Source organism: Schistocerca nitens, chromosome 5 (assembly GCF_023898315.1).
Source record: "Schistocerca nitens isolate TAMUIC-IGC-003100 chromosome 5, iqSchNite1.1, whole genome shotgun sequence".
NCBI lineage: Eukaryota > Metazoa > Arthropoda > Insecta > Orthoptera > Acrididae > Schistocerca > Schistocerca nitens.
In genome coordinates, this window is record NC_064618.1 from 797,043,143 (window position 1) to 797,057,549 (window position 14,407).

Below are 14,407 nucleotides of genomic sequence, written 5' to 3' on the forward strand. Positions count from 1 at the left end.
GTTGCGGAGGGTACCTCTAATAGCCACTTAACTTGCTGTTCCACTCGGAAATAGAGCGAAGGAATCCGATTATCTATATGCCTCCATATGAGCCACAATTTCTCATGTCTTATCGTCGTGGTTCTTACGTGCAATGTATATTGGCGGTAGCAGAACAGCTCGGCAGTCATCTTCAAATGCCGGATTTCTAATTCTCTCAATAGTGTTTCCCTAAAAGAACGTCGCCTTCCATCCAGGGGTTCCCATTTGGGTTCCCGAAGCGTCTCCGCAACAGTTACATGTTGCTGCAACCTACCGGTAACAAATCTAGCAGCCTGCCTATGAATTGCTTCGATGTCTTCCTTCAATCCTACATGGTACAGATCACAAACACTGGAACAGTACTCAAGAATAGATCGCAACAGCGTCCTATACGCGGTCTCTTTTACAGGTGAACTACTCTTTCCTAAAATTCTCCCAACAAACCAAAATCGACCATTCGCCTTCGCTACTACAGATCATTCCATTTCATATCGCTTTGCAAGTTACGCCCAGATATCCAAACGGCTTGACTGCGTCAAGCAGGACACTAGTAATACCGTATCCGAACGTTACAGGTTTGTTTTTCCTACTCATACTCATTAACTTACATTTTTCCCACATTTAAAGGAAGCTGCCATTCATGATACCAACTAGAAATTTTATCAAAGTCGTCGTGTATCTTCCTACATTCACTCAGCTTCGACAGTTTACCGTACACCATACCATCATCAGCAACCAACTTCCCTGGAGCACTCCTGACGATACCCTTGTGTCCGATGAACGTTCGCCATAGAGGGCAAGATACTGGGTTCTATTACATAATAAGTCTTCGAGCCACTCACGTACCTGTGAGATTATTCCGTATACTCGTACCTTCGTTAATAGCCTGCAATGGGGCACCGTGTCAAACGCCTTCCCAAAATCTTACACATGCCTGTTGACCGTCATCCATAACTCTCACCATATCCAACGTGAAGGTCTTATTGAATGGAGATTACGAGGTGCATTCAAGTTCTAAGGCCTCCGATTTTTTTTCTAATTAACTACTCACCCGAAATCGATGAAACTGGCGTTACTTCTCGACGTAATCGCCCTGCAGACGTACACATTTTTCACAACGCTGACGCCATGATTCCATAGCAACGGCGAAGGCTTCTTTAGGAGTCTGTTTTGACCACTGGAAAATCGCTGAGGCAATAGCAGCACGGCTGGTGAATGTGCGGCCACGGAGAGTGTCGTTCATTGTTGGAAAAAGCCAAAAGTCACTAGGAGCCAGGTCAGGTGAGTAGGGAGCATGAGGAATCACTTCAAAGTTGTTATCACGAAGAAACTGTTGCGTAACGTTAGCTCGATGTGCGGGTGCGTTGTCTTGGTGAAACGGCAGACGCGCAGCCCTTCCCGGACGATTTTTTTGCAGTGCAGGAAGGAATTTGTTCTTCAAAACATTTTCGTAGGATGCACCTGTTACCGTAGTGCCCTTTCGAACACAATGGGTAAGGATTACGCCCTCGCTGTCCCAGAACATGGACACCATTATTTTTTCAGCACTGGCGGTTACCCGAAATTTTTTTGGTGGCGGTGAATCTGTGTGCTTCCATTGAGCTGAATGGCGTTTTATTTGTGGATTGAAAAATGGCATCCACGTCTCATCCATTGCCACAACCGACGAAATGAAAGTCCCATTCATGCTGTCGTTGCGCGTCAACATTGCTTGGCAACATGCCACACGGGCAGCCATGTGGTCGACAGTCAGCGTTTGTGGCACCTACCTGGATGACACTTATCGCATTTTCAGGTCGTCATGCAGGATTGTGTGCACAGAACCCACAGAAATGCCAAATCTGGAGGCGATCTGTTCAACAGTCATTCGGCGATCCCCCAAAACAATTCTCTCCACTTTCTCGATCATGTCGTCAGACCGGCTTGTGCGAGCCCGAGGTTGTTTCGGTTTGTTGTCACACAATGTTCTGCCTTCATTAAACTGTCGCACCCACGAACGCACTTTCGACACATCCATAACTCCATCACCACATGTCTCCTTCAACTGTCGATGAATTTCAATTGGTTTCACACCACGCAAATTCAGAAAACGAGTGATTGCACGCTGTTCAAGTAAGGAAAACGTCGCCATTTTAAGTATTTAAAACAGTTCTCATTCTCGCCGCTGGCGGTAAAATTCCATCCTCCGTACGGTGCTGCCATCTCTGGGACGTATTGACAATGAACGCTGCCACATTTTAAAACAATGCGCATGTTTCTATCTCTTTCCAGTCCGAAGAAAAATAATCGGAGGCCTTAGAACTTGAATGCACCTCGTAGTAGGAGTGACCCAATGAAATATGACAAAATGTGTACCGTCCCATTCACATAGACATATTAATCAGAGGAGTAAGCATATAATCTATAACAGAAGCAGGCGGTCACTTAAAACATAAGATATTTTATCTTAAACTAAAACACACAAGTTACCCACTGACACAAACAACTGATCATTAAATATTTTAACATGGGGGGGCACCAATAGTGAACTGTAACCTTGGCACAGGTGGGTGAGCACAGTAAACGCGAAGTTATGCAGAAATACACGAATACGACCAGTAACTGTGACCATGGTTACTAACTTACAAGAAGAACATGGAAAAATAGGATGTAACACCATCGAGATCTCGAAAGTGCATACTGAAAGATCACCACCTGGCTGCGAGGTATTAAAACGGAATAACTGGCTCCTGAAGGGAGTGATTATATGCCGATTCGCTACAGAATCGTCGATTGCAACGATGGCGTATTTTACCACCCTCGTAGCGTGATGTAGAAGGCAGCAGAAGTTGTGGATGTGTGTCCTGCGTTCGTTTCTCTCTGTGTCCACAGCGTTCGAGTGATAACATCTTTCTGTGCAACCGCAAGGCTAGTATCATCAGTCAACCAGCGCCAAGTCTTTGCTACACAATCTCCCAGAAGCGAAAGTTTTCTCTCCTCTCCTAGAGTGAAGTGTTTACTCTGTAAAAGCCTAACAAAGTGTTCCCTTTGTGAACGCTCTGTTACTCGGCTGCCTTTTGCCATAGCAGAGACTCCCAAGGCAGAAATGGCAGAGATTTCAAGTTCCGTCCAGTCAAACTCCAGTCAAGATGTTACACAATCTCCCACTCTTGACGATGTTTGCTCTTTTCAGCCAATAGTACTGAGGTGAGGCAGGAAGGCAGAAAATTTCTCCCACTTCATGGCACGATTTTCGAAAGACCTATCAAAAGCCTGACAAGTAGGCGCAGCAGGGAAACAGCATGCTCTACGAAAAAATAACGGTAAGAACAATACGGAACTCTGGCTACTGAAAATTTAAACTAAATATTACTTCACAGTGTCCTAATGCATATTCACACGCTCCTCTGACCATCAACACGAGGCAAGAGATCTCGTATCTTGCTAAAAGACTGAGTCTGAAAATTCTGTTTTCTCCGCAGAAAGCGGCAATCCTAAGTCCCGTCTGGGTAACGTGGAGTGAGAGGGAACAGTACGCTTGTTCGTCTACCTGTGGCTGCGCCTCCGTCTCGGATTTGGAACATTTTTATGGCACTCAACTTCTCTTAAAACGATCCGTATCTATCGCTAGCCAGCCCGTAGGCTTTCAATTGAGCAGTATCTCCACCGTACTAAAGAAGAGAAATGAGCAGAAAGCAACAAAAAGAACATTCACTGGAGTTATTGAATCTCGATTGCAGTTCTTGTATGCACCGATAGTAACCGACAATTTTATGAAGAAAAATGAACATTAAATATTCTAAAATATGTCGGGGTACAGTTTCATGAAAGTCTCATCAGGTAACACTACGAGGATAGCCGTCCCTTACGAGACTGCTAAAAAAAATATTGCTCATCATCTCTTCACGCGTCGTCCAGTTTGAACTGAAAGTGTTGGTTTGTTCCACCTGACGAAAAAAGATTTTTTCAAGGTGAAATTTTATGTGATCATTCGGTAGAGGGCTCCAAAATTAGTTATGTCCGGTATTAACCTTAATGTCAAGTCTGTTAATACAGACAATCAAATACGAAGAATAATCATTATTTGAGCAGTGGCTGAGTGGCGCTACCACATAGCGGTAGCAGATGGTGTGTGACAGGTGGCACATGAAACAGGGCAAGTGTTTTACTGCCCCTGGTAATATTTATATACTATATAAAACGAATGTCGCACTACACTGATGTGGGACAGCTCTATCCAACGGGCACGAAAAATTTCTCTTTATACATCTGATATCATTAACGGGAAACAAACCGAAGTTTTCCGTTGACGAGTGTCATCGGGTATTCACAGATAGAACTGGAAGGTTTTACACTACGAACACCTAATTGAATCGCACGAGACTGAAGAGCCAATATTTCTATGCCGTGGGACACCTTAATTGAAATTTCATCCCTAAGTGAGGTTATTTTCAGTACAGCAAAAATCATTCCTGTAGATGAAAGGTGGAAGTAATTATGACTGCTGGGTGTGTCTAACGTTACTGGGACTTTTGAAGTGGAAATCGCAACACAGCACACCCAAAGAACGCGTAGTGCATAGTATGGCCACCTTTCTGACTCTGACGAAGATGAAATAATTAACTTGAAGGATATGTGCCAGGAGACATTCAGCTGCATTCTACAGTGTTCAGGAATGAGTCGGTCGTTAGATCGACCCCATCGATTCATAAACAGCATGGTGAAAGATCACAAGAAGTAGCGATTTTCGAGACCCGTATCTTGACACATCCTTGTCAATTGTTTGAGAGCAATTGGATATGACAAAGGAACTGATTTAGAGGTAGTTGAAACAAGGCTGAATGCTCACCAGGCTACAATCTGTCATGCTCCATCGGGATAAAAGAATAACGCAAGACTGAAAGCTGTCGCTAGCACGACATACGTCCTCAGGTGTCTACGAATCCTCGACTGGACTGCCTTGTCTCTAAATTTATCACTCACAGAGTATCTCATAGATACAATGGAAAACTTACACCGCCTTACTTGTTCCAAGCCAACAGTGCATTGAACTGACGTTGGAAGTGTTTGAGGCATAGCAAAAGTATTAATTTAGCTGAGGAACAGCAGCTCCGAAAGCAAAGATAGACGCACGCGATGAACATTTCTTTCCACAAGATTCTACTACTACACTTGCCGTTACACTACTAGGTGAACCATCTCTACAAGATTCGATACATACCGGATTTTCTACATCCGTCATTTACTCGCTGTCTGATAAGTATATCTTATAATACGTATGTGTAACAACAATACACAAAGCAATATTGTGTCATAGAGGAAACAATATTACCAGCTCTGTATCAACTCACTGCTAGCAAGGGGCTACAAGTATGTCATTAAACATTGAATATTTCAGCACAACCGCAGATATAAGAAAACTTTTTGGAAACCATAAAGTAAATCCTCTGAAATGAGTGTGATGAACGAAGGATAATATTGATTTTTAGTCTTGTGAATACTGCAGAGATGAAGGTTGATGGACCTGATCAACAGCTAGCGATTTTTAGTCAGAATAATTACACTTACGTTAAGCTGTTTATTTTCATTTCACACTTATGTGAAACCGTTTATTTTCACGTGATTTCGGTGAGGTCTGAAACGTGGTAACTAGTTTTCAAAAATAATATATTTTCATGGAGAAGATACATCTGGATGAAGACGATTTAAATAACATGCATTAATTTACGCTTACGTAATACTTAACCTGTTCTTAAAATTGTTAATTGACACGCACGTGCGCGCACACGCACAAATTCAAAAAGAGAGTGAGACATTTATCAGAAAATTATTACACGGTCTAAAAGAAGCTATCAGCAAAATGAAGTTGAATTAGTCTTTCAACTTACTATTACTGTCATTAGCGCTCATTCACAACTGAGGCGGACGAACATATTTACGACCATAATTTGCCTTTTTCTGTACCGAAGAAGGAGAAATTGCGAATAGGACAGTTAGTGTTTACTTCGCTTTACAATTTGTCTGTATTGTTCTTAACAGTATGTCACATGAAAGAAGCAAATGTATTGTTTGTCTAGGGGAACAAATAATTGTTTCCAGGAAGCTCGAAGATGTGAGGAACACATATACTGTAAATTTTTGTGCTCTGGGTATCGTATACTTGAATGTAGAATATCTCATCACTAAAATTCTGTGTAAACTACACGAATGAAAATTTTCTGAAGTACTTAACATTCCGACATTTGAAACACATAGATGAATAATTACACAAAGAACAAAATTTGAGCCGGCCGGAGTGGCCGAGCGGTTCTAGGAGCTACAGTCGGGATCCGCGCGACCGCTAGGGTCGCAGGTTCGAATCCTGCCTCGGGCATGGATGTGTGTGATGTCGATAGGTTAGTTAGGTTTAAGTAGTTCTAAGTTGTAGGGGACTGATGACCTCAGAAGTTAAGTCCCATAGTGCTCAGAGCCATTTGAACCAACAAAAGTTGATGAGAGCTATCGTGGGGGAAGGGTTATAGAATGTAAGTTCCTCTTTAAGTTCATTTATAGATGCAGATCTAGAAACTTTCTTAATTAAGTTTCACAGTTTACCTTGTCCCTGTTTTTTATGTTACGGCTGGACGGCTCTAAATGAATTGTTGTTTGTTAATTAATGATCCATTTGCAGTGAAACAAACATTTATTCTACAGAACATTTATCTGGTATTTCTGTCTCCGCGACCAGTTCTGCACAATATGCGCTATCTTCAGACAATCTAAAACGTCTTCAGCAGAGAATCTTGTAAAACCTTCCATTACTACACATTCTGCATGTCACGCAGGAGACGTATTATATGGAAAGGTATTGTGTAGTGCTCAGCTGATCAAGGTTTATGTAGCTTGAAAGTGGTCCAGTACGCTCCGAAATCGCTTGTTGAGTAGTCAATAAAAGCCAGTCCAGATGATGTATAGATACAAAAGTTCCTGAAATATCTTACAGCTGAGAACAACCGCTTACACAAAGTAACATCGGTTTGTTGCAGGATTCTCGAACATATTCTCAGTTCGAATATAATTAATTTCCTTGAGACAGAGAAGTTGCTGTCCATGCATCAGCACGCCTTTAGAAAGCATCGCTCCTGCGAAACCCAACTCGCCCTTTTTTCTCATGAATTCTTGCGAACCATGGATGAAGGGTATTAGACGGATGCCATATTCCTTGACTTCCGGAAAGCGTTTGACTCGGTGCCCTACTGCAGACTCCTAACTAAGGTACGAGCATATGGGATTGGTTCCCAAGTACACTCCTGGAAATGGAAAAAAGAACACATTGACACCGGTGTGTCAGACCCACCATACTTGCTCCGGACACTGCGAGAGGGCTGTACAAGCAATGATCACACGCACGGCACAGCGGACACACCAGGAACCGCGGTGTTGGCCGTCGAATGGCGCTAGCTGCGCAGCATTTGTGCACCGCCGCCGTCAGTGTCAGCCAGTTTGCCGTGGCATACGGAGCTCCATCGCAGTCTTTAACACTGGTAGCATGCCGCGACAGCGTGGACGTGAACCGTATGTGCAGTTGACGGACTTTGAGCGAGGGCGTATAGTGGGCATGCGGGAGGCCGGGTGGACGTACCGCCGAATTGCTCAACACGTGGGGCGTGAGGTCTCCACAGTACATCGATGTTGTCGCCAGTGGTCGGCGGAAGGTGCACGTGCCCGTCGACCTGGGACCGGACCGCAGCGACGCACGGATGCACGCCAAGACCGTAGGATCCTACGCAGTGCCGTAGGGGACCGCACCGCCACTTCCCAGCAAATTAGGGACACTATTGCTCCTGGGGTATCGGCGAGGACCATTCGCAACCGTCTCCATGAAGCTGGGCTACGGTCCCGCACACCGTTAGGCCGTCTTCCGCTCACGCCCCAACATCGTGCAGCCCGCCTCCAGTGGTGTCGCGACAGGCGTGAATGGAGGGACGAATGGAGACGTGTCGTCTTCAGCGATGAGAGTCGCTTCTGCCTTGGTGCCAATGATGGTCGTATGCGTGTTTGGCGCCGTGCAGGTGAGCGCCACAATCAGGACTGCATACGACCAAGGCACACAGGGCCGACACCCGGCATCATGGTGTGGGGAGCGATCTCCTACACTGGCCGTACACCACTGGTGATCGTCGAGGGGACACTGAATAGTGCACGGTACATCCAAACCGTCATCGAACCCATCGTTCTACCATTCCTAGACCGGCAAGGGAACTTGCTGTTCCAACAGGACAATGCACGTCCGCATGTATCCCGTGCCACCCAACGTGCTCTAGAAGGTGTAAGTCAACTACCCTGGCCAGCAAGATCTCCGGATCTGTCCCCCATTGAGCATGTTTGGGACTGGATGAAGCGTCGTCTCACGCGGTCTGCACGTCCAGCACGAACGCTGGTCCAACTGAGGCGCCAGGTGGAAATGGCATGGCAAGCCGTTCCACAGGACTACATCCAGCATCTCTACGATCGTCTCCATGGGAGAATAGCAGCCTGCATTGCTGCGAAAGGTGGATATACACTGTACTAGTGCCGACATTGTGCATGCTCTGTTGCCTGTGTCTATGTGCCTGTGGTTCTGTCAGTGTGATCATGTGATGTATCTGACCCCAGGAATGTGCCAATAAAGTTTCCCCTTCCTGGGACAATGTATTCACGGTGTTCTTATTTCAATTTCCAGGAGTGTATGTGAGTGGCTCTAAGACTTCTTAAGTAATAGCACCCAGTACGTTGACCTCGATGGTGAGTGTTCATCGATGGTGAGGGTATCATCTGGAGCGCTCCAGGGAAGTGTGGTAGGTCCGCTGTTGTTTTCTATCTACATAAATGATCTTTTGGGTAGGGTGGATAACAATGTGCGGCTGTTAGCTGATGATGCTGTGGTGTACGGGAAGGTGTCGTCGTTGAGAGACTGTAGGAGGATACAAGATGACTTGGATTAGTGTAAAGAATGGCAGCTAACTCTAAATATAGATAAATGTAAATTAATGCAGATGAGTTGGAAAAAGAATCCCGTAATGTTTGAATACTCCATTAGTAGTGTAGCGCTTGACACAGTCACGTCGATTAAATATTTGGGGGTAACATTACAGAGCGATATGAAGAGGACAAGCATGTAATGGCAGTTGTGGGGAAGGCGGATAGTCGTCTTCGGTTCCTTGGTAGAATTCTGGGAAGATGTGGTTCATCTGTAAAGGAGACCGCTTATAAAACACTAATACGACCTATTCTTGAGTACTGCTCGAGCGTTTGGGAGTGGAACAGGGAGAGAAGATGGTAGTTCCGGTAGGAGGTACCCTCCACCACGCACCGTATGGTGGATTGCGGAGTATGTATGTAGATGTAGATACGCAAAACGATTGCGGTACCACGAAGGAGTTGTTCGATATGAACGGAAGTTGGCAGACGTGTTTCTACATCTGAAAGATGATGTATACTGAGATTTCGCGCCAGTCACATAAGTATGCAAATCAGGTAAGCTTTAAATATACGCTGCAACGGTCGTAAGCATTAGTTATCTTTGAGATTGTAAGTGATGAGCTGATGTTAGTCACGAATGCACTTAAGGCGACAAAGACGCCATTATCAGACATTAATGAGATTGAACGCGATCGTGTAATAGGGCTACGAGAAGCTGGATGTTCCTTCTGCGATACTGCAGAAAGACTTAGCAGGAACATACGCACTGTACATAATTGTTGGCAGCAGTGGTCACCGGAACGTACAGTCGCAGGAAGACCGGGCTTCGGGCAGCCACGTTGCACTACCGAGAGGGAAGACATCGTGTTCGTCGTATTGCTCTGGCCCATCGTAGCTGCAATCTGAGGAGCGGATGGCACTGCAGTGACGCAACAAACTATTGAAATCAGTCGTGATCAGCGATCAGTAGGACAGCCCCGAACCAGACGCCCTGTAGCGCGCATTCCACTGACCCCAACACACCGCTATTTGTGACCTCAGAGGCGTCAAGCGTGAAGTCATTGGAGGGCAGAATGAAGGTCTGTCCTGTTTTCTGACCAGTTGACGACCTGCACCCAACTGTCTATGTGCTAGAGACACTAGACCTTCACCTGGAGTTATGGTCTGAGGTGGATTTCGTATGACAGCTAGAGTACTCTTATGGTTACCCACGCACCGTGACTGCGAAACTGTACGCCAGTCCGGTGATTCGACCTGTTGTGCTGTCACTGATGAACAGCAATCCACGGCCGGAGTGGCCGTGCGGTTCTAGGCGCTACAGTCTGGAGTCGAGTGGCCGCTACGGTCTCAGGTTCGAATCCTGCCTCGAGCATGGATGTGTGTGATGTCCTTAGGTTAGTTAGGTTTAATTAGATCTAAGTTCTAGGCGACTGATGACCTCAGACGTTAAGTCGCATAGTGCTCAGAGCCATTTTTTGAACAGCAATCCAGTTCTAACAGGATAACGCTCGCCCACATACCGCTTCTAACAACCCTACCACCACAAAGGTCATAAATTAATTATGATTGTAGTGTTACTCACGCTGCTAAATATTGCATTTTCGGGCAACATCAAAGTTATATCTCTTCGTGTTTCCCACGCTGGCCTCTTTGTGAATTCATGGCTCAATCGTCGAAAATCTAGGTAGTGATGATTCCAAGCACGGATGCAAAGAGGCCTAGGTGTTATTCTGCGATATTCAAAAGTCTTATAGATGTGTTTCATAAACCATTCATGAAGATTAAACTTTTTCAAGTTAGCACAATGGTGATGTAAAAAAGTAATCAGCACTCCTAATTTAAGTTACACTTCTTTTTTTATTACTTTTGTTGCAATGTCACTTCACAATATAAAACATACTTGAAAATATCTTCCTCACTGTTAAAGTTCACATTTCATAAAATGACTACAATTTGCGTCTTTTCAACATGACGACCCAGACTTGACTCACTAATAACCGCTTACGCGCCCAAAAATCAGAGTTACAAGTACGTCAAAAATCATAGTGAGAAAAGAAAGAATTCACATAAGAATAATATCATTGCAATATAAACATATCACTGTATCAAAGTACCTTTACATGAATAAAATCAAATCTGAATGTAGTCACAGAAATATGTTAACTATTCTACAAAAACACAGGTAGAATATTGCTGGTATCGAGAGGTTGAGGTGAGGTTCCGTAATGGTTACGTAATTCAAGTACCATTACACGCTGTTATAAACCAACATGTCGCCTTGGCTTGCTTGTTCTCCAGATCTGTCTGCACATGTGGGACATCGTTGGACGGAAACTCTAGACTCAGCCACAAAAAGCATTTACCGTCCCTGTATTGACCAACAAAGCGCAAGAGGCGTGGATCTACATCCCACAAACTGACATCCGGCACCTGTACAACACAATGCCTACAAGTTTGTGTGCTTGGATTTCAGATTCTGGCAGTTACACCGGTTATTAGTGTGCCAGCGTTTCACATTGAAGTGGCGTACCTCGCGCTTATGTTTACCAGTGATCTTGCAATGTTATTCACTTAAATATGTTACCTAGACAAAGGTATTCCAGAACTTTCATTACTCTACATTAATTATGTTTTGATGTTACGATTTTTTCCGGCAGTGTATTTATGAGTTCCTGCAACGTGACAAGAAGAGATTTGACTGTTGTGAGATCTGCAGTAGAGTCAGCGTCGAATCCTGTGGCACCCCAGTAACGATTTTTTCCTTCTGTCAGCAGTTGATTCGTTATCCATGGTGTACTAAGCGACAGAGACCGATAGCCAGCGGAGGAACAAAAAGTGATCTCCGGCGGGATGGGAAGGCGGGCGGAAGCTAGCGACGCGTTAGCTGCTCAGCGGTGAAAAATTTGTGGAACAGCGCCAAAGTTATCTGCCGGCGCGTAGATGTCGGCCAAATGAATTCTGCCTGCGCGCGATGGCTGCGGCGCGGCTGTGGCCGCGGCCGCCGATATTAATTGAAAAACAGAAAACGTTGGACTCGGGACTGCACGCGACAGGGACGCTACGCAAAAGGAAGGAAGCATAAAAAGGGGATAGAGAGAGAGAGGGAGAGAGGGAGAGAGAGAGAGGGGAGAGAGAGAGAGAGAGAGAGAGAGAGCGAGAGAGACTAGGAGAGCAAGAGGGAATGAGGCAGTGGGGCCCCCTGGGGACACGGAAGGCTGGCTTAGCTTCGTGTGTAACGGAAGGAAAGGAACTGGAAAAAGAAAAACAAAAAACTGAAACAGACCACCGGCGCACCGGAAAAATACACCACTGCGACTAGCTTCTTTAACGCGGGTTCCCTTAGGCGGCACTAGGAGCCTCCTATATCGACGTGGCACTTGATACTTGCACTGGGACCTGTGCCATGGAGCAGTTCAAATAGCCAAATAAAACAAAACAAAGAAGAAGAATGTTAACTACCAGACGTGACAAGATAGATGTTACCTACATCTACATCTACATACATACTTCGCAATCCACCATACGGTGCGTGGCGGAGGGTACCTCGTACCACAACTAGCATCTTCTCTCCCTGTTCCACTCCAAAACAGAACGAGGGAAAAATGACTGCCTATATGCCTCTGTACGAGCCATAATCTCTGTTATCTTATCTTTGTGGTATTTCTCCGAAATGTAAGTTGGCGGCAGTAAAATTGTACTGCAGTCAGCCTCAAATGCTGGTTCTCTAAATTTCCTCAGTAGCGATTCACGAAGCATTTCCGTAACACTCGCGTGATGATCAAACCTAGCAGTAACAAATCTAGCAGCCCGCCTCTGAACTGCTTCCGTGTCCTCCCTCAATCCGACCTGATAGGGATCCCAAACGCTCGAGCAGTACTCAAGAATAGGTCGTATTAGTGTTTTATAAGTGGTCTCCTTTACAGCTGAACCACATCTTCCCAAAATTCTACCACTGAACCGAAGACGACTATCCGCCTTCCCCAAAACTGCCATTACATGCTTGTACCACTTCATATCGCTTTGCAATGTTAATATCGCCTCATTTATTTCATAAAAGGTTTCTGCAACTCTTGCACAAGCAGCAAAAGTCAACCCACAAAGCCTGTCGTAGAATTTTGAAACGCGTTCCACGCTGGTGCACTGTGACCGTAATGGAGGTCAAATATCTCCTCTGTAGAAATCCGCAGCCAACGATCGTATGAAACACAACTCCGTCTATTCGACCACTGCACCCGTCTGATACCGGCGTTCTGTTTATTGACTTCCAGAATGCGTTCGATACACGTTCTCACGTCGCCAAATCATCAGAATAGTCGCACACGGGACCAGCGGGAAAACGCCGCTATTGGAGCACGAAACACCGAGTATCCTCCAGTGAAAGAGACTCTGAGCGAAAAATGGGTTACCAGTTGCCTCATATTACCATCCTTTAAATATTTTCACAAAAATATTGCCATGCGAACATATTCGAGCTCTTTGTAACATGAAAATCGCATCCCACCTCGACTTGTTGTTACTCGGTAACACCCACTAGTCTATTGCTGCAAGTAGTCCATACCCATCCACTCTTACTTGCCCGCTCTTACTCTCTCATGCAGCCTTAATCTCTCTCATTATTTCTTTGTATATCTCTGTCACTGTATCCTGTCTGATACTGACAGTCTTATTCGTTCTGTCCTGTTAATAATTTCTCCTTTCGTTGATACATCTTCCCTCTTGCTCTCTCATACTGCTACCAACCGTTCATTCCTTCCCATGGCTGTTTCTTCTCACTGTCACACTCTCTTTCCTGTTGTCATAGACTCTCACCAACTCTCAATTTCTCCTTCTGTTTATTTCATCTCTAATAACTGGCAACCAATGCTGTACAATAGCAATAAAGTCATGAGATGTTCAATTGACACTTTCATTATAAAATGTTACACGTTTCTGGATGCACCCATCTTCAGACATCGAAAACTTCAACTCTTTCCTAAACAATCAGGCGTACATACTTGACAACTCAAAGAAAGTGTCAAATAACATATGGCTATAACTGCGACGCAACCAGCATTGAAGTAGAAGTATACTCTCTGCGCCGACCGGAGTGGCCGTGCGGTTCTAGGCGCTACAGTCTGGAACCGAGCGACCCCTACAGTCGCAGGTTCGAATCCTGCCTCGGGCATGTATGTGTGTGATGTCCTTAGGTTAGTTAGGTTTAATTAGTTCTAAGTTCTAGGCGACTGATGACCTCAGAAGTTAAGTCGCATAGTGCTCAGAGCCATTTGAACCATTTATAAGCTCTGCTTCAAGACTGCTTGTGTCGCAGGTATGGTCATATGTTATCGGACACTTTCTTTGAGTTGTCAAGTGTGTACGCCTGATTTGTTAGAAAGGAAAATGGTTCAAATGGCTCTGAGCACTATGGGACTTAACTTTTAAGGTCATCAGTCCCCTAGAACTTAGAACTACTTAAACCTAACTAACC